Source organism: Narcine bancroftii, chromosome 11 (assembly GCF_036971445.1).
Source record: "Narcine bancroftii isolate sNarBan1 chromosome 11, sNarBan1.hap1, whole genome shotgun sequence".
Taxonomy (NCBI): Eukaryota; Metazoa; Chordata; class Chondrichthyes; order Torpediniformes; family Narcinidae; genus Narcine; species Narcine bancroftii.
Genome location: NC_091479.1, coordinates 54,801,651 through 54,827,359, shown reverse-complemented (window position 1 = coordinate 54,827,359; position 25,709 = coordinate 54,801,651). Strand labels below are relative to the sequence as shown.

The 25,709-nt window shown below is 42.2% G+C and overlaps 1 protein-coding gene across 1 annotated transcript in view; it reads right to left on the bottom strand.

The window, feature by feature from the left end:
* LOC138745445 (uncharacterized) overlaps nt 1-22,473 on the bottom strand; it is a 30,037-nt gene extending 7,564 nt beyond the window's left edge. The window contains exons 1-3 of the transcript XR_011346267.1: nt 22,348-22,473; nt 21,534-21,636; nt 4,717-4,857 (exon numbers count right to left, since the gene is read on the bottom strand). The gene's annotated coding sequence lies outside the window, so the exon portion shown is untranslated. The remainder of the gene's footprint in view (nt 1-4,716; nt 4,858-21,533; nt 21,637-22,347) is intronic.
* Nucleotides 22,474-25,709: the final 3,236 nt, after the last annotated feature.

Sequence of the window (25,709 nt, the reverse complement as noted above, 5' to 3'; positions counted from 1 at the left end):
CTTTAGTAATGCTTTTGACAAAGTTCCCCACAGGAGGTTAGGTGAAAAGGTAGAGGCATTAGGTATAAATAAGGAGGTAGTGAAATGGATTCAGCAATGGTTGAATGGGAAGTGTCATAGAGTAGTGGTAGAAAATTGTTTGTCAAATTGGAGGCCGGTGACTAGTGGAGTTCCTCAGGCATCGGTCCTGGGTCCACTATTGTTTGTTATATATATTAAAGATCTGGAAGAAGGGGTGGTGAATTGGATAAGTAAGTTTGCAGATGATATAAAGATTAGTGGTATTGTGGACAGTGAGGAAGATTACCATAGCTTAAAAAGAGATGTAGGAAAGCTAGAGGAATGAGCTGAGAAATGGCTGATGGAATTTAATACAGTTAAGTGTGAAGTGTTGCATTTTGGAAAGGCAAATCTAAATAGGTCATATACATTGAATGGTAGACAATTGAGGAGAGCAGAGCAACAAAGGGATTTAGGAGTTATGGTAAATAGTACCCTCAAAGTTGATACTCGGGTAGATAGAGTGGTGAAGAAGGCATTTGGAATGTTGGCCTTCATAAATTGGAGTATTGAATTCAAGAGTTAGGAAGTTATGATGAAATTGTACAAAGCATTGGTGAGGCCAAGTTTGGAATACTGTGTGCAGTTTTGGTCACCAAATTATAGGAAGGATATAAACAAAATAGAGAGAGTGCAGAGAAGGTTCACGAGAATGTTGACAGGATGTCAGGGTTTGAGTTACAGAGAAAGGTTGAGCAGCCTGAGGCTTTTTTCTCTGGAGCATAGAAGATTGAAGGGGGGATTGATGGAGGTGTTCAAGATTTTAAAAGGGACAGAGTCAACATGGATAGACTTTTTCAATTAAGAGTGGGAGATATTCAAACCAGAGGCCATGGTTTGAGTTGAATGGGGAAAATTATATGGGGAATATGAGAGGGAAATTTCTTCATGCAAAGGGTGGTTGGGATGTGGAATAAGCTTTCGGCGGAGGTGGTTGAAGCAGGGACATTATTTACATTTAAGGAAAGACTGGATGATGACTTGGAGGGTATGGACCAGGTGCTGGTCAGTGGAACTAGGAGGGTGGAGATTTTGTTCCGGCATGGATTAGTAGGGCCACACTGGCCTTTTGTGTGCTTTATATGGTTATATGGTTATATAGCAATGAGAGGTTTAACAGTGTTGTATGATAAAATGTGTCAGATAATGTTTCATGAGGTTCACAGTGGGGGGAAGCTTTAATGCTGATGTACAGTGCATGGAGACAGATTTATGACACCCGGATCACAGTGGGGAGGTTTATCAGTGATGTATAATAAACTCGGGCATATACTGTTTTAATGAATTCACAGAGGGGAGAAGGTTTAAGTGTGATGTATGGGAGACTGAGACGGATGCTGTGAAACCGGGTTCACATTAGTGAGAAGGTTTAACAGTCAGGTTCAATTAACTGTGGCTGGTACTGTGACACCAGGTTCACAGTGCGGAAGAGGTGTAAAGGTGACACGCTATACAATGTTGCAGATACAGAGACATAGAGTAAACGGTGGGGAGAAATTTTAATGGTGTTTTCTCGAGACTGAGGCAGATATTATTTCACTGGGTTCACAGAAGGGAGGTTTAATGGTGATGTATGGTGAATTGAGGTAGATACCATGACTCTAGGTGCACAGTGCGGAGAAGGTTTAATGGTGATGTACGATAAACTGTGGTAGGTACAGTAAAACCAGCCTCACAGTGGGGAAAAGGTTTACTGGTGATTTACGAGAAACTGAGGCAGATGCTATGACACTAACGGGGTTGACGTTGGGGAGAATGTTTAACAGTTCTGTCTGATATACTGTGGCAGAGAAAGTGACACTGTTTTCACTGTTGGGAGAATGTTTAATGGTGATGTACGATAGACGTACGCAGATACTCTGACACCAGCTTCACTGGGGGGAGAATTTTATCGGTGATGTACGGTGGACTGAGATAGATACTGAGACAATGGGTTCACGGGAGTGAAAATGTTTAACATTAATGTACGATAAACTGTGTCAGATACTGTGACACCAGGTTCACAGTGAGGAGAATGTTTAACGAGATGTAAAATAAACTGTGGCATATAATGTGACACTGAGTTCACAGTGTGGAGAACGTTTAATGCTGATGTCCAGTAGACTGGGACAGAAACTGTGACACCGGTTTCAGAGCAGTGAAAAGGTTTAACAGTGATGTATAAATAAACTCTGGCATATACAGGATCACAGTGGGGAGAATGTTTAATGGTGATAGATGGGAGACTGAGGCAGATACTGTTACATCAGGTTCACAGTGGAGAGAAAGTCTATGGGTGATGTAAGGTATATTGAGGCGGATATTGTGACTCCAGGTTCACAGTGGGGAGAAGGTTTAAGTGTCCTGTATGGGAGACTGAGGCAGATACTGTGACACTGCATTCAAAGTGGGGAGAATGTTTAACATTGATGGAGGATAAATTGTGGCAGATCGGGTGACACCGGTTTCTCAGTTGAGAGAAGGTTTTATGGTGATGTTCGGTAGACTGAGGCATATACTGTGACACTGTGTTCACAGTAGGGAGTTGTGTCAGTGATGTACGATAAACTGTGGTAGATACTGTGGACACCGGGTTCACAGTGGGTTGAAGCTTTAACGGTGATGTATGGAGGTGTGACAAGGATAATGTGACACCATTTTACATTAGTGAGAAGGTTTAACAGTCAGGTTCAATGAACTGTGGCAGGTACTGTGACACCCGGTTTACAGTACTGAGAAGGTTTTAAAGTGATATACGATAAACTGTGGCAGATATTGTGAAACCAGGCTCACAGTGGGAAGAAGGTTTAAAAGTGATGCATATAACACTATTGCAGATACATTTACACCAGGTTCACAGTAGGGAGGAGATTTAAGGGTGATGTATGGGAGACTGAGGTAGATGCTGTGACACCAGGTTTACAGTGGGGAGAATGTTAAACGGTGATGGACGGTAGACTGAGACAAATACTATTACACCAGGTTCACAGGGGGGAGAAAGTTTAACGTTGATGTCCGATAGACAGAGACAGAATCTATGAGACAGGATTTAGATTCATGAGAAGGTTTAACAGTCAGGTTCAATGAACTGTGGCAGGTACTGTGACACCAGGTTTACAGTACTGAGAAGGTTTAAAAGTGATGTACGATAAACTGTGGCAGATACTGTGAAACGGGGTTCAGAGTGGGAAGAATGCTGAATGTGGTGTACAGTTAACTTTGACAGATACTTCTGACACCGGATTCACTGTCGTGAGAAGGTTTAACAGTGATGTACAATAAATTCTCGTCTATACTGTGATATCAGGTTCATATTGGGGAGAAGGATTAACGGTGATATACGGTAGAGGGAGGCAGATACTGTGACACCAGGCTCATTGCATTGTTCATTTATCTTAATTACAACATCTAATTTATATGCTCCATTTTGTTGTGGCAACTCCCAAACATTCCATAAACTTCTATTCTAATCAGATTTTGTTCATTTAAATCTCTCTTCTTTGGCTTGGCTTCGCGGACGAAGATTTATGGAGGGGGTAAAAAGTCGACGTCAGCTGCAGGCTCGTTTGTGGCTGACCAGTCCGATGCGGGACAGGCAGACACGATTGCAGCGGTTGCAAGGGAAAATTGGTTGGTTGGGGTTGGGTGTTGGGTTTTTCCTCCTTTGCCTTTTGTCAGTGAGGTGGGCTCTGCGGTCTTCTTCAAAGGAGGCTGCTGCCCGCCAAACTGTGAGGCGCCAAGATGCACGGTTTGAGGCGTTATCAGCCCACTGGCGGTGGTCAATGTGGCAGGCACCAAGAGATTTCTTTAGGCAGTCCTTGTACCTTTTCTTTGGTGCACCTCTGTCACGGTGGCCAGTGGAGAGCTCGCCATATAATACGATCTTGGGAAGGCGATGGTCCTCCATTCTGGAGACGTGACCCATCCAGCGCAGCTGGATCTTCAGCAGCGTGGACTCGATGCTGTCGACCTCTGCCATCTCGAGTACCTCGACGTTAGGGGTGTGAGCGCTCCAATGGATGTTGAGGATGGAGCGGAGACAACGCTGGTGGAAGCGTTCTAGGAGCCGTAGGTGGTGCCGGTAGAGGACCCATGATTCGGAGCCGAACAGGAGTGTGGGTATGACAACGGCTCTGTATACACTTATCTTTGTGAGGTTTTTCAGTTGGTTGTTTTTCCAGACTCTTTTGTGTAGTCTTCCAAAGGCGCTATTTGCCTTGGCGAGTCTGTTGTCTATCTCATTGTCGATCCTTGCATCTGATGAAATGGTGCAGCCGAGATAGGTAAACTGGTTGACCGTTTTGAGTTTTGTGTGCCCGATGGAGATGTGGGGGGGCTGGTAGTCATGGTGGGGAGCTGGCTGATGGAGGACCTCAGTTTTCTTCAGGCTGACTTCCAGGCCAAACATTTTGGCAGTTTCCGCAAAGCAGGACGTCAAGCGCTGAAGAGCTGGCTCTGAATGGGCAACTAAAGCGGCATCATCTGCAAAGAGTAGTTCACGGACAAGTTTCTCTTGTGTCTTGGTGTGAGCTTGCAGGCGCCTCAGATTGAAGAGACTGCCATCCGTGCGGTACCGGATGTAAACAGCGTCTTCATTGTTGGGGTCTTTCATGGTCACCACTAAAAGCCCAAATCGTTTGGTCTCTTAAGTACACTGCACAAAATTAAATTCTTTACCTGGGTTTGGTTCAACGGCACTTCAGTCTGCTTCATTATTTTTTCAGTCCCTTGTTTTGTGCTTTCTGCTTTGCCCAGCCGATACGCCAAATGGGCATCCAACTCTGTCTTCTCAGCTTGACCCAACGTCTCCTCTGTAAACTTAAGGAAACCAAGGAGACCAAAGTTAACATTTTCACATTTGCATTTTCAAAAACAAAAATGACGCTGTGATTTGCAGTTTCACATCATAATCCCACTTGCTAAACTTGCAAGCAACTGCACCGCATCCTACAGCTGGAAAATTGCAAGCGAACTGCTTGGTTAAAGCAAAGATTCCACCCAGACACCCCATTAAAGGCCTCCAAGTTAACAACAGATAGCAACCTGAAAGTTAAATGCAAAGATTTGTCTCAGGAAGATTAATGGGCTTTAAAAAAAAAAATCATTTCCACTATTGAAAGAAAACTCCTCAGGGAAAACCAGGCTCTTGTTGAACAATTCCTGTTGTATTCCTCAAAATGCTTTGAATCTTGATTTCAAGCAGAGTCATTTGGTGAGATTTTTGGTCTAGAACAAACCCTGCCCACACACTCCCTTAAATACCTGCAAAGTCCTGGTTCAGCTCTGTTCCATGCTAAAGCTATCAGAGCTTTTCTGAAGAGATAGCGGACTTCAGATGCTGGTACGTTGAGTCACAAAAACACTAATGCTTCCCTGAACAACACACCTCTCTCTGAAAACCAACAAAAAACTTCCCAGTGGTAATCATTCACATTTTGAGCACCAAAATCTGGTGAACTTGATAAATGTTAAATTCTGTGCACAGTATAAGAATGGCCTGCAAACAGTGGACTTGGAGGAATGACAAGTGAGATTGGACTGTGAAACAAAGAACTTTTCTGAACTTACACACACATTACACACACGTCCACTTAGAATTAGAAGGGGGGTAAGTTAGATAATGTAAGTTAAAATAGTAAAATAGTGATAAGTTAAAGTGTTATCTGTTTTCATGTTTAAAGATAATTAAAATCAGCTTTTGTTTAAGTAACCATTTGTCTTGGTGAATATCTATTGCTGCTGGGTTTTGGGATCCTCTGGTCTCGTAACACAGAACCAAGCTTCAGAACAACCCTCATTCTTTAGGTTATGATAATAGTCCATTAATGGGCTAGAATTATAGGCCAGAATTTATTGTACATCACTGTGAATTGACTCTTCAATAATTTTTTTAAATATCAACAAGACATAATATAATTTCACTGTTGTGTTTGTGTCGTTAGAGAATTGCCTTCCCATTCAATCAGGTTTAGAGTTTTGGGTGCCGTATTTGAGAAAAGATGTGCTGGTGTTGGAGAAGGTCAGAGATGATTTACTGGAACGATATCAGGAATGAAAGGGTTAGTGCATGAGGAAAAATTGTCGACTCTTCGACTGTACTAGTTGGAATACAGAAGGATAAGGGGGACCTCAGAGGCATTTCAAATGCTGGAAGGCCTGGACAGAGTACATATGGCAAAGATGTTTCCCATGGTAGGAGATTCTAGGACAGGAGAGAATAATTTCAGGATAAAAGGGTGTCAATTTAAAACAGATGTGGCAAAATTGATTTTGTCATTTGGTTGTGAATCTGTGGAACTGAGGTCATTGGGTGTATTTAAAGCAGAGATTGACAGGTAGTTGATTAGTCAAGGAACCAAAGGTAATGGGGAGAGAGCTGGGGAGTGGGGGTGAGTGTAAGAATGGTGGAGCAGACTCAATATGCCTACTTTTCCCCTTTATCTTGTGATCTATATCCTGCGAAAGACCTAGACAACCCTCCTCTTGTATTCCATTTTAAGAAAAAAGTCTGCATCATGAGTTTACGTCACGTGAACCCATTTCTGATTGAATCCCATGTTACATGTGACCCAAAACAAATTCTGCATTCAGAGGATTGCAGCTTCCTCATTTTAAACATTGTTATCGAGCAGCTCAAATGAGATTTCTTGCTTCTTTTTGTGAAAGGGAAAAATTGCCTTTAAAATGTATAAAATAGGAGAGAGAAAGGCAGAAGAATTTATATACAAGTGGGAATTGAAAAAGATACACCATTGTTGAAACATTTGATTAATATATGGATTAAAATAAATGATGAAATTGGTGTAAGTGGATGTACATCACCCAGAATGGCTTTGATTCAAAATCCTCGTATCTTTTTCAAAGGATCATCAATTTCTGGACAGCTGGTTTCGTAAGAGGATTATAAATGTTGAAGATTGTTATGAAAGGAGTCAATTAATGTTATTTGAGCAACTGAGAAATAAATATTTATAATTCATTGCAATCATTTTTGCTATTTCCAACTTAGAGCATATTTGAAGGATAAGTTGGGACCAACCATGTTGTACTGAAATAGAAATTCCTTATAAAGAGGAATTGTTAAAAAGTTTACTTCTTTGATGTCCTCTTGATTACAAGTAGGAACTTTTAAATGAGGAGTTCATAAGTATAGACAAATGTGGGAAATGGATCTGAATATTGTAGTTGATTGGCAAATATGGGCAGATCCATATAAGTTTCTCAATGTTTGACACAAATTAGTTCAGCATAATTGTTTTTACATTAGTAATGTAGCAGATGTCAGCAAGGATTTATCTGAAAGCTGCATCTGGAGTCAGTTGACTCAGGCAGTTGGATTTGAAAAGCTAGACAGGAAGCTGATTTGGCAACAGAGATCACTTGATCCAGGGGAGTTGTATTAATTCACTTCAACTCAGCAGTCTGGAACTATTGACCAGAGTTCCACACTGCAGCAGTGCGGAAGGAATTCACAACTCGTTTTTCTTCTACAGTTACTTCTTACACCAGAGAAATTGAATAGAATAAAATCAGAATTATCAGATCGATGTTTGAAGTGTGGTGAAGATGTAGCAACTTTCTTGCATTCAACTTAGCTTTGTCCTAATGCAAGATCTTTTTGGTGAGAATTACAATTTTTTTGGAACAAGATACAGTTGTTTATCTGCAAAATCCAACTTTATTTTTATTAGTAAATATTGAGGGAATAAGGCCCAAATTAAAACTAGTAATATATCAATTGAAATTTGTTAAATTAGCATTAGCAGGGATGTGGAAATGTATTGAACTTACTCGGAAATCAGATAAATTTTTAGGGATGCCAAGATGACATGCAAAATTTAAAATTTGTCTTCCTTTAGAAAAAATTACATAGAGCTTAAGAAATATATACTCTATGCTTTTGCAAATTTGGCACATGAATATTCAAATATTAGGCTTCAATTTGTAATAATGCCCTTTCCATCCCTCCACACATGTGAGATTCTCCTCTAAGATGTAAATTTTTTAATTAGGTGTGTTAGATTTCCTTGCCACCGCGAACTTTGGGGAAGTAGAGGACTAGCACAGGGCACAAGAAAACATGAAGACCACACCCCATCAACATTTGAGAAGCAGAGGATTCAATACACGGGTCAGTGACCATGGAAGCAGACCAGTGAGGGGTTCTGCAACTGAAGGACCAACATAGGTGACAGGCTGTTGGTAACTTGAGACTGTGGGCTTCTGGACAAAGAACCTACACTACACTGTGGATTGCTAAATACTGGTTGGAAATTGGCTAAAAGGGTGTCAGGTATCAGACCTGGGATAAGAGTGGGTCCTAATGGGTTCCTAATCGTGTCAGAATATCAAAATTGGAGCTCACATTTCCAATGACTTAGATTGGTCTGTGAGCATTGAAAGAGAATCCACAGACCCTCAGTGACTTGGCCCAGGGTTTGGGGTAGTGGGGAGGGGGGGGGGTGCAGGAGAGCATGACTGTGTGTTTTGCTAAATAATTTCAAAAGCAGGTGTAAATGGATTATTGTTTTTAAAGCAACAAATACATGGACTCAGAAGTTTTCTGTTCTAAGAAGGTCATGTGCTTTTGCAAGCAGAGAGGAGACACCAAATAGGCTTTTTTCTAAAAGAGAGAGAGAGTGAGATGGCATCTTGTTGAAACCCCATTTTGAAGATGGGTTGTGAGTTCTCAGTTCAGCCTGTTGAAAAGCCTTGTTCTACATAAAAGAGGAAATGGCTGGATAGAAATGGTGTTTCACTTGAAATAAGGGAAACAAAAGGAACTCAATGGTGACCTGCAGAAGAGGTTATCATTTGGAAAACCCTGATGGGGGGAAAGTTTCTTTGGCAAGACACCAAAGTGGCTGATCAGAGGGAATCAGTTTTGTGTGTCCAATAAGCAAGAAATCCCTCTCTGAAACCAACAAGAGCCTTCCTGGAGGGTAACCATTTACTTTTAAGCACCAGATCTTGGTGAAAAGTCATAAATGTTGAATTCTGTGCACAGTATAAGAATTAATAGATACCGGTGAACTTGTAGGAGTGTCAAAGAACTTTACACACTTTAAATACACCTGCGTTCAGAATTAGGAGGGGTTAATGTTAGGCAGTTACATTAATAGTGATAAGTTAAAGGTTGATTGTTTTTTTGTTTAAAGAAAATTAAAAATTACTTTTGCTTAAGTATCCATTTGTCTTGGTGATTTTCTATTGCTGCTAGGTTTTGGGGTCCCCTGGCCTTTAACAGTCCCAAGATGAGGTCTTCTACTCCAGAACACCCAAAATGTCTTATTTCTTCAATAAATGCAGATTCCCCCATATTGTCATTGTAAAAGCCTGCACCCATATCTCCAATTCTCTTTCTGCCCTTACCACACCTCCTCTCCAGCACAACAAGGACAGAATCCCACAGGTTTCTCACTTACCAACCATCAGCTGCCACATCTGACACGTTATCGTTGGAAACTTCCAACTTCAGCACCATCCTCTAACCTGCAACATCTAACCCACTCCACTCATATCCTCTTTTCACAGGGGCACATCTTTCTGTGACTCCCTCGACGGCACTACCCTCTCCAACCACCACCATCTCATGCACTCCCCATTGGAACTGCAGAAATTGCCAAACTTGTCCCTACATCTCCTCTCACCTCCATCCAGGGCCACAATCAGACCTTCCAGTTGAGGCAGAGTTTCACATGAACCCCATCCATCCTAATCTCCTACATTTGGATGACTCAGTTGACCTCGATATCAGCAAAACCAAATACAGACTGGGTGGCCATTCTGCTAAACACCTGGGCTCTGTGGATCTAAACTTGAGCTTCCTGTGACCCACCATATTAATTCTCGAACCCTTCCCGCAACATGTCTGTTAGCTCCATCCCTCACCAGGGTGAGGGCAAACAATCTTAAAGAAAACACATTATATTCCTCCTGGGCAGCCTTAAATTCTATAGCATGAACACGAATGTTTCTAATTTAAGCAGCCACTCACCTCTGTCTGATTTCACTGTTTCCATCTCTTGATCCACTGCCCATTTGAATATATTTACTCCTTTAAGGTAGAAGAGTTGACAGTGGTGTTTTCCCCATATAGTTTACCATTGAACAACTGGCAAAATTAAGTGGCAGTTATTGCAGAATGAATGGGGTTATTGTTCAAAATCTGCCTGTGATGGAAAGTATTCTTGGACTGAATAGACATCTGGGCCAAATGGCTATTTAAGGACAATCTGTACATGATTGTACATCCTAAAGTACAATGACTACTTCTATCCACTAAAGATTGTTAAAGAGCAAGAATAAACAATACAATCACATAAAATTCCCATCCATACAGCACACGTATTAATACACAAAACAATCACTCCTCCTTATTGGTCAGGAAGGGCCTACACTTCCCAAGGAGGCTGAGGAGGTCAAGGCCAACGCCTCTCATCCTGATATTTTACAGGAGCGCAGTTGAGTCTCCTGTCTGGCTACACTTTTGGATGGTCTAGTTGCTGTAAAGCATCAGTCAGGAATGATGCAAAGAGTTGTGAGGATCACTGGGATGTCCCTTCCTTCTGTAGATGACATTTACTGGGAGTGTTGTTCAAATAGGGCTCAAGGAACAGTAAAAAGACCATTTCCGTGCAGTGCACAGCATCTTTAACCACGTCCATCATCAAAATCAGGACTGCCAGGCTGGGGAATAGCTTCTTCCCACAGGCTCTGAGATGGATGAAAAGTATCCTATAAGTGCAATAATGACTCCAAATATTTATGTATGTAGCGGCTACTTCGATAGAGCTACTAAAGCAAAACACACACACACACACACACACACACACACACACACACACACACACACACACACACACACACACCAGGCTAGTCAACACAAGACTGCTTTATTCAGACTTTACAGCCTTCTTTAATTTACTGCATGTCCCGGGCTCCATGAGTTTGCTGCCAATCCACAGGACCACAGATTTAAATTAAGCCCTGAGAGTGTCCCATGCCTTTCGGCAGGAGAATCCACAGATCAATGTGCCATTCCTCAGCACACAGCACCACGTGTGGGCAGTCAATTAAATGAATGAGTTCCCAGCTGTCTGTCTTATGACTTCACGCGTCTGCCAAAGAACCTTGTCCACTCGACCCACAAGACAACTGCTACATCCCCCCACCCCCAGAACCGTCAACAGAAACTAAAACACCCGCTGTCTTGCTGACCGTGGATCCGTTATTTTGCTGAAGGCAAAAATGAGTGGCTGGTGGTCTGTGAACACAGTGAAATGCCGACCCTCCAAAACAAATTGGAAGTGCCGTGTGGCTCGATACAATGCACGATATTTCATCTCCAATGGCCATAAATGACGGCTAAAGAATGTGAGATGTTGGCAATGGCCCTCGATGTACTGTTTTGGAGGTATTGAATTTCGGAGAGATAATACCGGGAAATTCATTAAGCAGGGCAGCATAGGCATCTTTGTGCAGGGTCTGGACCCCGAGATGGAAACTCTCCCTTTGCTGCAGACCAGTGGGTATGTTTGAAAAGTGGTAGCATGAACCAATTTCCTCCACCTCACGTCTACTAGCAAGTCATGGGACCTTAAAAAATCTGCACCCATAATGGGTTGTGCAATGGAAGCCAATACGCAATTCCAATGGAATGTCACACACATTGATAGGCTTGGGGAAAAAATTGAGGTACCTTTAAATTCTTTGTTTGCATATTTTAAAGTACGTGCTCCAGTCGTGAAAATTTTGGGCAGGAATTGAAGATGCCCAAGTTAACTAAATTTAAAAATTTAATTGTAAATGTGGCAGAAAGGGATTTATTTCAAAAATGTATTCTTTGTTGCAAGAGAAAATGGCTAAACTGGATTTAGATAAATCAATGATTTATCCTTAAAATTATCCGAAGAAGGATGGACAACTATGTGTGAAGATAGTGTGACTCAATTTGGTGAACTATAATTTTCAACATCAGTTGTATTAAATGCCGGAAAAGTTAAAAAGATATGGATTTAGTCATTCAGATTTATGTTTTCATTGTGGGACTCAAATTGGTACTTTTTTTTTCAATTCAGTCTGGTTGTGTGATAAAGTAAGTCTTTTAGGAGAAAAAAATTAAGGAGTTTCTGGTGGATTTATTTGAGACTTCTTTAATGTTAGATCCACTGCTTTTGTAAAATGGGGTATATTACAACTTTAACAATGGGTTTAAGAATGGATAAATCTCAAATTGAATTTATTCGGTTTGCATTAGCATTGGTTGGGGAATGTATTGCAATTACGTGGAAAAATGATGTGGATTTAAATATGAATCATTGGCAAAATGAAAGCTTGTATTTGTTTGGAAAAGATAACATAATTTTCCTAATAATTATTTTTTTAATGTGAAGACATGGTCTAAAATTTACAGTCTTTTGCCTCTCTTCCTTCTTCAAGAGTGGAGTAACATTTACAATTTTCCAGTCCAGACTTGGCAGACAAGGATAGATGGACTTTAAACATGAACATGGTGAGTAATTAGTGAGGCTATTCATTCAGATATACTCCTCACAATGAGGTAATTCCAAAACACCCAAGTTATAGGGTTCCACATGAGAGACGAGGCCAATAGCCGCAGAGATCAAGACAAAGCTGAATCATACACACCATTACTACCAAGATTTACATTAGTGACATATCAGAGTCAATGTGATACTTTAAGATTAGTTACAGCACAGTAACAGACCCTTTAGGCCCACAAACCTGTGCCTCCCAATTCACCTTCAACCCCCCCCATACTTTTTGAACAGTGGGAAAAATGTAGAGCTCCCCCCCCCCCACCCCGCGATGGAAATGCTCAAAGAAGCTGTTGGCCTGAAATACTTAGCCGTAATTCCGGTAGTGCCCAGAGGATCTGTGAAACCTCGGACCAATGCTGACTCGAACTGAGACTCTCGATCTATTATAATTGGGCCCTGAACACCAAAAGATCAAATCCAATGATCCACAAAAGCTCAAGCAATTGTTCTACAGAGATGCCGATGATAGGAATTTCATCCTGCCACCTGGTAGTCCAGTCCTCACACGTGAGCAGATAAGTACATTGCCGAGATGGCGGAAGTGGACCTTACAAGCCACAAGGTGCATGTGCTGGAAATGGGAATCCACAACAACAAAATCCCCCAGCTTGAATTTCATGTGCCTGGTGACTTTCGGGTGTTGACTCAGCAAGCGAGTCCTTGCCCATAATCCAACATTCTGTTTAACACAAAGCCAGGTAAGATGTTCCTTAACCAGTTTGATTGATGCTGTTCTACCAGAAAGAGATAGATTGTGAAGAGAAAATTTCCTGCCTCATAGCCGCCCACACAAACGGCATAGTCCTTCTTGTTGGGGGAAAAAAATCACAGACCAACTCTTCACCCAATTCATCCAGGGTCACATCTTGAAGATGGAGACCAGAGTTGACCTGGTTACACCGTAACAAATCGGGATCAGTGTGCCGTGCATGATCCATGACAGAAAAATCGATGGCAGTAGTTTTATGTAATGTCATGCCTGGATAGGGCTCCAGCCACATCATTTGCCTTTCCTCAGATGTGCTGTGTGTCCAATGAAAATTGTAGGATGAAGTCCAAGTGCCGAATCTCTCTGGGCAAGAAGAGATGTGTGCTTGTACTTACAGTATGCATAAGAGGCTGGTGGTCTGTATAAATGGTCAAAGGATGACCTTCCAATAAAAAGATGAAATATTGGATTGGAGATTGGGATTCATGAGGGAATTACAAAGAAACATTTCCAAATTGTATCTTCTACTTCAAGAGGAATCTCCAAACCCAGACATGAATAAATCAAAAGAAACATGGGAATTGGATTTGACAACTGAAATTGACCCATTTTGCTGGTCTGACATTTGTTGGGACAGTAATTAATGTTTTCGATAGATAAGTTAATTATAATCTTATTCATCAATTATACTTAATGCCACATCAATTAATTTATTCCAAATTTTTCAAATTTATGTTTTAGATATGGCACAGAATTGGTACGTATATAGATTCTCTCTGGTCATGTCTCAAGGTGACATCATTTTGGAAAGATGTGAGCAAGTGTTTGGAACGAATTATAATCATGTTTACCATTAACACCTGAGCTTTTACTTTTGGGAAATGTAAATGATTTAGAAGCCTAATTCAAGTTCTCAAAAAATCAATTAAGTATTTTTTAAAGTCACTTTGGCAGTGGCCAGGAGTTGAAAAGCAATTCCATGGAAATCTGAATCCCATCTTAAAATTGATTGTGGGGAAATGCAAAATTGTATTCCCTTATCAAAATTGATGTTTTATATTAGAAATGGTTATGATATATACATCAAAATATGCAAACCATATTTAGATATGTGTTTGGATATCTAATGTTTTCACTTCTCCAACCCACCACCACTTTTCTTTAATCTTAATGGTTGAACCTTATCATGTTGGTTTAATTCTACTATTTTATTGATATCCTGCCTTTCCTTTTGGGAGGGAATAGTTATCACAGGAGCTTTGCACCTAGATCTGTATTTTTTTCTTTTCTACTATTTCTCTCTTCTCACTTTTATGTACAGTTCAACCATTTATTTTTTATTCTATTTTGATCATTTAAAGTATCATTTGAATACGATTCTATTATTATATTGAACTGTATACAAAATTAAAAATATTTTTTTCAAGATGAAATATTTCACTGCGAGATAGATAGCTAAGAGTTCTTGCCCAAATGTACTATACTTTGCCTGAACCGGTGAACGCTTGGCTGAAAAAAAAATGCCAGAAGTTCCAATTGCCCACAGACTCGTTGTTCGAACACTGCTCCCACAGCACTGACAGATGCATCTGTGGTAAGAGTTCAAGGCCTTGGACCCTTGATGTACAAGCTTAGTGACATTTGTAAGAACAGTGTTCACATCATGAAGAGCATACACAAAGTTAAGGTCTTTTTGAAGCAGACATCAGATCCTTTGAGTCATTCAGCAAGAGGTAATAGAGATGCTGTGGCATTCACCAGGAAACAGCAATAAAAATTCCTCGTTCCCAAAAATACAAGATCAGAAGCACCAGAAACACTTTCCTGGGATTGATCACGATGCCACATTCCTCAAGCCTCGGAAACAATGAGATAAGGTGGCTCTTGTACTCCTCTTCATCCACACTTACAACCAGAATCTCCTCGCTCAACACAAGCACCAAACAAACCTAAGGCCGGTGAGTTCGTGGTCCATGAACCACTGGAATGTCTGAGCTGCATTCCATAGACCGAATGGTATTCTCAGAAACTCACACATGCCGAACGGGAGCATCACTGCTGTCTTCGTGATATCCAAAGACTTAAATGCATTCTAATAGTAAGCACGTACTACATCTATTTTGGCAAATGCATATTTGCCGAGGAGGTTTGCTGAGAAGTCTTGTAAATTTGGAATATTGTATCAGTCAGGCACGGTTGAATTGTTCAGGGCACGATTATCTCTGCAAGGCCACCAATCTAGAGTTTATTTCAGATCCACATACAATCGTGAAGCCCAGCATCTATCAGATCTGTGGACCTCGGCCAACTCTTGCCAATCCAATTTTGCAAATTTAAGGAAATCCGGGGGTATTATCAGCCTGCATTTCATTGACCCTGCCTTTATATAGTGGCTTTTTGCATGTCTGTGCACTGTTATGATGGGGTCACAAGAAGAGGGAAACACTTGAGCAAGGCTTGGAAAAGGCAGGAGCCAGGTTGAAGGCTTGTCAGGCAGCAGATGGCATTGGAAGGACAACAAATGCAACTCACTTGCAGTCCACACAACAGCATTTTTTCAAATACATCACTACAAAATGTGACAAGAAATCCACTCCCAAAATGGCATTTGCCACATTTACAACTGAAAACCCACCCAAAACGATGTGAAGCTGAAATGAAACGCGAGTGACCTCTGGCCATGTTTGAATAAGAGAACCATTTGTAGCTGAAAGAACACATGACATATTAGAAAGTCTATGTTCCTCAGGGGTTAGAGGGACCGGCACTGCTCCAAAGTGACAGATAGTTTTGGAATTTTACATAGAGATGCCAAACTAATAACCTACTCCAACAACTGCCTTGAATGTTTCCATTTTTGTTGCCTTCGATAATGTCACTCAAATGAGAACAAGATCCCAAGACAAAGGAACAGAACCAGGTCACCAGGCCCATCGAGTCTGCTTCATAAACCGACACAGAGCTACTCTACACTCCTTCCAATTTCCATCCTTTTCCCCATAATCTCTTCATGCCCTCACTAACGATACAGTTGTCTATTTCTTGTTTGAATACTCCTAGGGATCAGGCTTCCACTGCTGTATGCGGCAGCGGTTCCACAGATCCATGACCCTCTGGCTAAGGAAGTTCTTCCCAATCTCTGTTTTATATGGATAACCTCTCATTTTCTTGTCCTTGATTCACCCACCAAGGGAAACATCTTACCCGCATCCACCCTATCTAAACCTTTCAAAATAAAAAATGTCTCCATGAGCTTTCTTCTTTAATTTCCGATACTCCAATGAATACAACCCAAGAGCTGTCACACACTCCTCGTATGTTATCTTTTACATTCTGGGAATCATCCTAGTCATTCTCCTTTGCACCCTCTCCAATATCACATGCTTTCTCAGTTAGGTGGCCCAAAACTGTACACAACACTCAAAAGGAGGTCTCACCAGTGCCCCATAGAGCCTCATTAACATCTCTTTTCCCTTGTACACTATTCATCTTGAAATGAATGCCATCATAGCATTCGCTTTCTTCATGACCAATTTTACCTGGTCGTTAACTTTTAGGTTTCCTTGCACAAGGACACCCAGGTCCCTTTGCACATCCAAGGTCTGAATTTTCATCCCATCCAAATAGTATGCTTCCTGTTTATTTCCACTACCAAAATGTACAACTGTACATTTCTCGGTGTTAAATCTCATCTGCCATCATTTTGCCCAGTTTCCTAATCTGTCTATATCCTTATGCAACTTTATGGTTTCTACACTTCCTTCTGTCCCCTATCTTGGTGACCTCTGCAAATTTGGCCACAAAACCATTTAAACCACAATCCAAATCATTCATTTATTTTTCCTTGGAATATATCTATCCTGCATTCCTTTTATTACTGCCACATGCCAATCCAGAATCGATCATTACTGAACCTGAACATGTTTATTGTGATAAACATCTTCCAATAAATGTTCTGGGTTTAATTTTTTTAAATCTTGTTGTGGATCCTCTTCATCCCCTCTTTGGAAGCTGAATTCACAAAATTTTCCAAATATTTTTTCAGCAATAATTCTGTGGTACAGAGGATTACTCATCTTTCCTAGAGGTTAAATGTTGCATTTTGATTTTCTTGTCTCAACTGAACATTGTACAGGGTGAAGGCTGATTAAAATGGATTCAGTAATGAAAGCCTTCAAACTTTGCATTATTGCTGTGGCTACACAGCTTGAATGATAAACTGGTGTTTCTATAGGGAATTAACTCATGGAAATGTTCTAAATACATTCATTGGAGATAGACCTCTGTGAAAAGTTTACTGCCCATTGGCAACAATCCTTGAAAAGAGATGAATCATCACCCAACAGAGCAGCCCAGGAATAGGCCATTTGGTGAACAATGTCTGTGGTGACCATGATGCTCATTTAAATTAATCCCATCTGTCAGCACATGGTCCATACACATCACCCATTCCCTCTTGTTCATGTGCCCAACCAAATCCCTCTTAAATCGTGGTGATTTCACCACTATCCTGGCAGCATGGGCCAGACCTCCACCACACTGTGCGAAACCCTGCCTCACTTCTTTCCTTTTCCCCTCTCATGTTCAATATAGACATCATAGTATTTTTACATTTCCCATGGGGGGGGGTGGGGGAAGAAGAAATCTACCCTCTCAAGGACTAAAATAATTGGATACATTTCAACCAGGTCATCTCTCATCCTCCAATGCTCCAGAGAAAAATATCCAAATTTATCCAACCTCTCCTCAGAACCAATGCTCAAACCCAAGTAACCCCCTGATAAGCTTCTTTTGTCATGCAGCAACTAGATTTGCAGAAAACACTCAAAATGTGGCCTAACCACATTTATACTTAATGCCCTGCTCAATGAAGAATACTTTCTTTAACACCCTACACTTGTGTTGCCATTTTCAAAGAGCTCGTGCTTGGACCCCAAGATCCCTCTTTGCAACACTACTACAAGTCCTCTCAAAGTGCAAGACACTTGTCCAAATTAAACTCCATCTGCCATTTCTCTGCCCATATTTATAAGTCATCTGGTTTGGAATGGAGAATACAAGGGGAACTGGATGAATGAGCAGGAGAGTAAAACCTGGGAAGTTGGGGCGGGGGGTGGTGGGCAAGTTACATGAACTTGCAAAATTCTATATTCATACCATCAAGTCACAAGTGCAATAAGAGATGGTTCCTCTGGATTTGACCTCACCCTGACAATGGAGGAAGCAGAAGACAAAGGTCAGGATGGGAATTGTACTTAAAACGGCTTGTGACCATGAGCCAAGATTTCCATGGTGATCAAAGTGCAGGTGCTCAACCAATCTGTCATTTACTATGCATTCGGTTTCCTGCCACAGAGGGCATGGACATGGTTGGAGGAGGTGAATGTGAATGATTGTTTATGTCCCTGGATGGTGGTGACTGATGCAGATTGCAGGAGAAAATGCCGAAGGATGGGGAGGAATTTGGAGTCTGTAATTAGTTGAAAGATCTTACTGCAAAATTCATCATCAATGAGTAGGAAAGCAGATTCACTCCATTTTCCTTCTCAGAAAGATTTAGTTAATAAACAAAACAATCTTTCAGCACAGCCAGGGGCAAAAGGGCTCTTAATTTAGTCTTACAATCAACAGACTTTGAAGTTACCCACCGTAAATGACTCAAAACTCAATTCTAGATTCACTTCTGGTGGAAGTATAAGAGCCAGTGGCTTGCCTAATCAGATTAGCCTTATTCTGAGTATCCATTTTGACTTACACAGCATCAAATGCAAGCCTCAGTTGTTGATCCCCAACTATTTTCTCTCCTTACCCACTTTGCAACCACATCTATCTGAAATTGGAACAAACAACAACTAATTTTCCATGTATAAATCATATACAAAATAATTTATCCACATTTTCACATCACTGTAGCCACTGAGGGATAACTTGTGCCCATCAGGAAACTGCACCAGCCACTACAGGGTGCCAATTACCTTGTTGTTACTGACTCTTTTCCAGTGTTACTTTCAATCATAATGACATATTCAACATGCACAATATTTCTTTTCTTACTGACCAGAACTATAAAGCATTGTGTAAAAAAGAGAAAAGCTCAAGTCAACCAGGAGATACAAACTCCTGACTGCAATGTTGCTGTGCACATTTGCTACATTATTGAAGTCCCACAGAGCTTACAAGAGATATTCAAAGTCAAGCAATAACAGAATATTACAGCACGGTACAAGCCCTTTGGCCCACGACGCTGTGCTGATCGAGATATTTCTAACAAAAATATAATAAAAATACCCTGTCGCGGCTACTGCGGGAGATTCTACTAAATAAAGGCAAACACACAGAAAGGTAGTCATCTCAAGACTGGTTTATTGAAGACATACACAGACCTTTTGTTCCCTGCCTGTTAATGAACTTGTTAGTGCACAGGACAAGCAGGTTAAAGGTACGAGCCACTCGCGGTACTTTGGCACCCCGCACTGTTAGCCCGCGATGTATCAGGAAATGTCTGTGAATACCGCTCTGTGCACCTACTAAAACCCTGTTTTTCTTTCACCCATGAATGCCTGTCTAAGAGTCTCTTAAATGCTCTTTATGTGATATTGTAATGGATAAATATATTTGGAGAATTTGGAAATACTTGGGATTTTGGTAAGATTTAGAGTAGGTTGCATACATATTTTAAAATAGATCTTATTTGAAAGACTGAAGAAATATTGAAGATCTATGGAGAATGTTATTCACATTCACAAGTAGGTGTTAATCGAACTGATGTCATAAAATGAATGACCATTGTTTGGAAAGGAGCCAGGATGCTTACAGGAAAGTCACCCCTGGGTTTTGTTTATCTTACAACAGCTTGAGCAGAAGAAAGAACACCTTTTGTTTGGAATAAGAGCAATGGAACTCTGTGGTAGCTTGAAGAAAGAAGTTATTATCTGGAAAACTCTGTCAGGGCAAGTTTCATCACTGAGACATTGAGGTGACTAATGTGGTACCTCAGTTGTGGAAATCCTGGAACAACAAATCTCACTCTAAAAACCCTACAAGAACCATCCTAAGTGGTAAACATTTACCTTTCGAGGACCAAAACCTGGTGAAATTTATACACGTTCAATTCTGTGCACAACAGAAGAATTGCCTGCATCCAGAGAACTTGGAAGAAGGAGAAGTGAGATTGAACTGTGAACCAAAGAAGTTTTCTTAAATTTATACACATTACAAACCTGTTCACTAAGAATTAGAAGAGGGTTAATTTGGATTAGATAAGTATAGAGTTAAGTTAAAGTTTCATTCTATTTTCATGTTTAAAGTTGATTAAAAATAACTTGTTTTAAAAACCACTTGTCTTGATGCATGTCTATTGCTTCTGGGTTTTGGGATCCTTTGGGCTCATAACAATATGTGCTTGGATAATGACATTGGACCTGTTCAAAGTAGGAAATGGCTTCGACCAGCAGGAGTTTCCATTCGAGGAAAATATTGATGGGTGGCTGGCCACATATGTTTCCTAAAAATGAATACCCTCTCCCTCCCTAAACAACATTCAGCCCCATGACATCTTTCTCCATTGCATTACTGGGACCACAAAGGACCTGACCCAGTTCCCATCTCTCCTTTCAAAGCCAATGTGGCAGCTGCCATTTAGAACTGACATATCACATTTTAATTTCAGCAAGCATGATGAAAATCACCCTGACATCCTGCTTAAAAACAAGAGTCAACAAACCTTCCTAATTTTGTCACTTTATTTTTATTTTCCCATGGGGCATGAGCAAAAAATGTCCCATACATTGGCTCACCTAATTATGAGTAAAATCATGATCCCTGTTCATGAAAACCCATAACATTCAATGTTACACAGATAATCAAGGAAGAATTCTGTAATAAAGTTGAATGAAACATTGAAAGAATTTCCCCCTTATAAACGCTGAGATTGTAGCGCGTCAAGCAACCAGGCAAGCAAAAAAGGCCAAATCACAGGAACACTTGGACAGTCCAAGATGGGATGGACTCCCCTTCACTGCTGAGAAGGAGCCCGCACCAAGCAGCACATATGAGCTGAGGAGACCTACACTTCTGCGTAGCGGCCAGCCTGCCAGAGAGTGATGCCACTACGCAATGACGTCACTGCTTGAAGTCGGGACATATGTCACCAGAAGTGGGTGGGCCAGCGAGCACACATGGGGAATTTAAAACAGTAAAGCCCGTCTTTATTTTACACTCACCTTGGGTGGACATCTCTTTATTTGGTAGCACTGCAGCAGCGTACGCTACAAGACGATACCTTCTTACTTGCTGCAACCAAACAGGTCTGCAAGATACACCAACCTAAATAGAAAATATAACCAGAAATCCCAGAGATCATAAATTCAAAAGGATTGGTGAAATCTTTACTCTGTATTGTTAACACCAAAGTCCCTATATTTTTCAAGGCATTCGGACAAGTAACTGAGAAACATTGCATTTTAGTTGCTACGTCAACTTTAAAAAATAACATCTAACTTTATGAGGAATGTGATACAACAACAGGAACAACGGATGGAATCAGACACATTCTATGAGCATTGGGAAGCAAAGAAAAATGGATTGGTTTTCCCTCCCTTCCTAAGCGACCCAATGACCAAGACAGGTCCTCCCCGACTTGCGAACGTAATGGAGTCAGATCCCACAACGGACGCAAGTCGGAGTTTTTCCCCCGTGCGAGGAGCCCTGAAGTCTTAGTGCCTATTATTAAAATCAAATGATTTGACAAACGAGAACAGACACAGGACACGTAAAACCCAAAATGTGCGGATTGATTTTGTGACTCAGCGTCTTGGGCTCCATCGGCTGGGGGCAGCCATCTTAATTTCTGTGCGCATGCGCGAGTCGTCAGGTTGCGCTTGCAAAAAGGATTCGGTTCGTGGCCCTCAGTTTGGACATGCGTATCAGCCGCACATGCGCGAACCGAAATCCGTCGCGAACCCACCGCGCATGCGGAAAACAGATTTGCAAGTCTCCTCTTTGCCCCTCCCCCGTCCCCTTCCCGCTGCCAGTTACTCAGCGTCCTCCGGCCTCGCCCTGTCGACGCCATTAGGCCTCGCACCGACGCCTCGGCTCCACCCAAACACCGCGCCGGTGCCGGTCGATCCCGGATTGGGCCCGGCGGGCTGCGGTTCGCCCGCTTTCCCTGAACCGCGTGGCTGAGGAAGGTCCCGGCGCCGCCGCCAACTTCGTCCCGTTGGACCAGCGGCTACGCGACAGAGCCAAGCAGACGACGCCGCCGCAAATGTCCCGCCTCCTTACAGCAAGAGCCAATCAGGGCGCGAACCCGCCCATCAATCCAACCCGACTTCAGCGTCCAATCCAATAGCGACCTCACCGAATCAACCCATTGGCTCGCGCAACTGAAGCAACCAATCAGCGAGCGAGCGAATACACAGGCGCACCCAATCAGCATCAGAAGACAGAAATCAAGCAGTCGAAGGAGCAGAAGACCCTTCGGCCCTTCCACTTTTTACTACTCCAACAACTCAATCAAATCCTTGGGAAACACATGATCACTTTGTCCTGGCTCCAGGATTCCTCTGATCTCAAGCAATACATTGTACCCCAACTGCAAGGGAGACTATTTATTCTCAATCTTTCCTTCATATTTATTACCGCTTCCAATTCAATGTCAGCTACTTTTTTCAATGCATATGATCCCTCTATGAATGTGCATGGCAATAAACTCATCACATGTCCATGGATCCCAATTTCAAATGAACCTTCAACAGGGTAGAGAATTCCAAGGATATTACATTTTCATTGAAGACATTTCTTAAAGTCCAAGCAGCCGATCGGTTATTGGGAAATTGTGACACTTGGTGTTCGGCTCCTTTGCATTATCCTCTCTCGATCCGTGCTGCTGTGTCCTCTCATAATGTTGTCAGGTCATCTCCTTTTTTACCAACGACCAAGAGATCCATATTCAAACTTTCCTCCTATCACCCACTTAAAACACCCCAGAAACAAGTCTGACGATCTTTGTGCACTTATCACGCTTCAGGTAAGGAAACTGTACACATGACTCCTGATGTAAGATGAGCAAGACCATTCGATGTGAAATTGGAGTGTGCGCGCTACTGTGATGGGTGGAAAGGATGACACACACCCAAGAAATCAAAGTCAAAGACTCCTTTATTACACTGGTTGCTCTGCTTCTATTCTCTCCCCGCTGCTGTCGACAGGAGTGATGTCACATCCATGCCGGCCTCCAATTGGTCGGTGTTCCCTTCCTTCTTAATTCCTGCCGTGCGCATTGTCCCCTGGGATGAAAGTTGTTGGTCCCCGTGGACTCTGTGCAGTTGCCACATTCACCGGCCATCTTGTGTACAGGATGGCATCCCAGTTAGCATGATCCCCCACCTCCCTAGAAGCAGTGATTGGAGCGCTATTCGCTGCTTTCGGTCACCTATATCTGGGTCGTGGGGGCTGAGTGGAGTCCGGTTTGCTAATGTCCAGATGTGCTGGTTTGAGTTCGTCAATGGTGAAAGTCTCTTCCTTCGCACCAATATCCTGCACACTCACCGTGACGTGTGGAATGAACGATACACACCAATGAAGTCGAAGTCGAAGACTGGTTTGTTAAACTGGCAGCTCTGCTTATATACTCTCCCGCTACTGATGACAGGTCTTTCGAGACGGCAGAGCCAGCCTCGGATTGGTGGGTGTTCTCACCATTGCTCATTGCTTCCCACCATGCGGGATGTCACCTGGGACGAAGATGATTGGTTCCCGCAGGATCTGTGCAGTCACCACGTTCGTCAGCCATCTTGTGTACTGGCTTTCGTCCTGGTGAGCAAGCCGCTACAACCATATATTGTGGAAGAAAATGGACCCCATATTTACAAAGGGTGGTTCTAACATTCCCTTTCTCCTTAAGGCCTCAGTTTTTGAAAAGGAATGTTAAAGTAACCGGTTCTCCTGTTGGGGTCCCTTGTCCTCATTTTTCTTCTTTTTCTTTTAGCAAGGGGATGGACGGGAGATGGGATGGTTTATGGGAGGGGGGGGGATTTCTTTGTTCTTTCTTTTAACTATGACACGTGTATTTATATTTGATTTGTGTTATTATTAATTGTGTGAATTCTTTGAGGATGTTATTTATAAATATTTTTTTTCAAAATATCAGAAGTCAATCCACAGGACCTAAAGTGGCCTAGAGCAACACTGGGGACACCCTCCTACCCCCCACCACCCCAAATATCAATGTGATCCACTATGATCATTGACAAAATCATCGAGGGCCCCTTCACCTGGCCAACAGCATCATCCAGCTATTCCCGTCGGGAAAGAGATCCAGGAATTTCAGAGCCGGTACCTCCAGGCCCAGGAACAGCTTCTCCCTCCAGGCAGGGAGAACGTGGAACGATTGATGAGCTGCTCGTACAAATACTCCTCCACTCTGCTATTTATTCATCAATATCGAGTAATTTTTCTGGACGTGCTGCACATGTATCATTTGTCTGTTGGTGTGAGGGCTTGGTTGTATGTTTGCGTGTGTTTACCCCAAGAACTCTGTTTTATAAGGTCATACTTGTGCTATCCAAGGGTAATAAATTTGACCTTGTACTTTGGAGTGGGTGCAGAATAGATTTTCTGGATCGGTGAATATATCTCATGAAGCAAAGTTGACTGAGTAGGGCTTTTCTCTTCCCTTCCCCCCAACCCCGCAAACTTGACTTTATTTACAAATATTTTCAAAGAGGAAGACCATTCCAAGTCTTTTCTCCTCCTCCTGTTGTATCCAGATATTCCCTTCACTGCACATTGCTGCATACGTCTCTGTTTACCTTCATTGCCACCACATTGATACCCTGTGGTTACTGCCCCCCTCTGCTGTTGGAGGAGTTCCCCTTGGTCTCAGCCTCTCAGTGCACAGTTATGGAAGGATTATGATCCATCCCCATAGTGCCTTCGTGTTGGCTACGCCAAGCCTCCGTGCATCCCTCAGCATGACTCCTGCAGCCTGGAATGTGCCAGTCGGCAGCGGTCCCTCCCCGACATATCCGCTTGCTGAAAGACTGACAGGACACGTTTAACATAGAACACGAGAGCACACTACAAGCACTTCAACCCTCGATGTTGTGCCGACCGATGTATTCCTACCAAAATAAAAATAACTAACCCCTTCCTCCCTCATAACCCTCCATTTTTCTTTCATCCACGTGACTCGGAGCCTCTTAAATGCCCCTAAGGTTTCAGCCTTCACCACTATCCCAGTTCTAGGGCTTGTCCCATGTCCCTGACCTGGTAGGCATACACTGCATTCCCTCCCCTTGTCTCCCTCTTGCTCCCCCCACCTCGAGCCAGTAGGGAAGGTGGTTTCTGTCCCAACAGGTGTTGGGGACCTCAACCAGGGAGCAGATCCGGGAGATGAA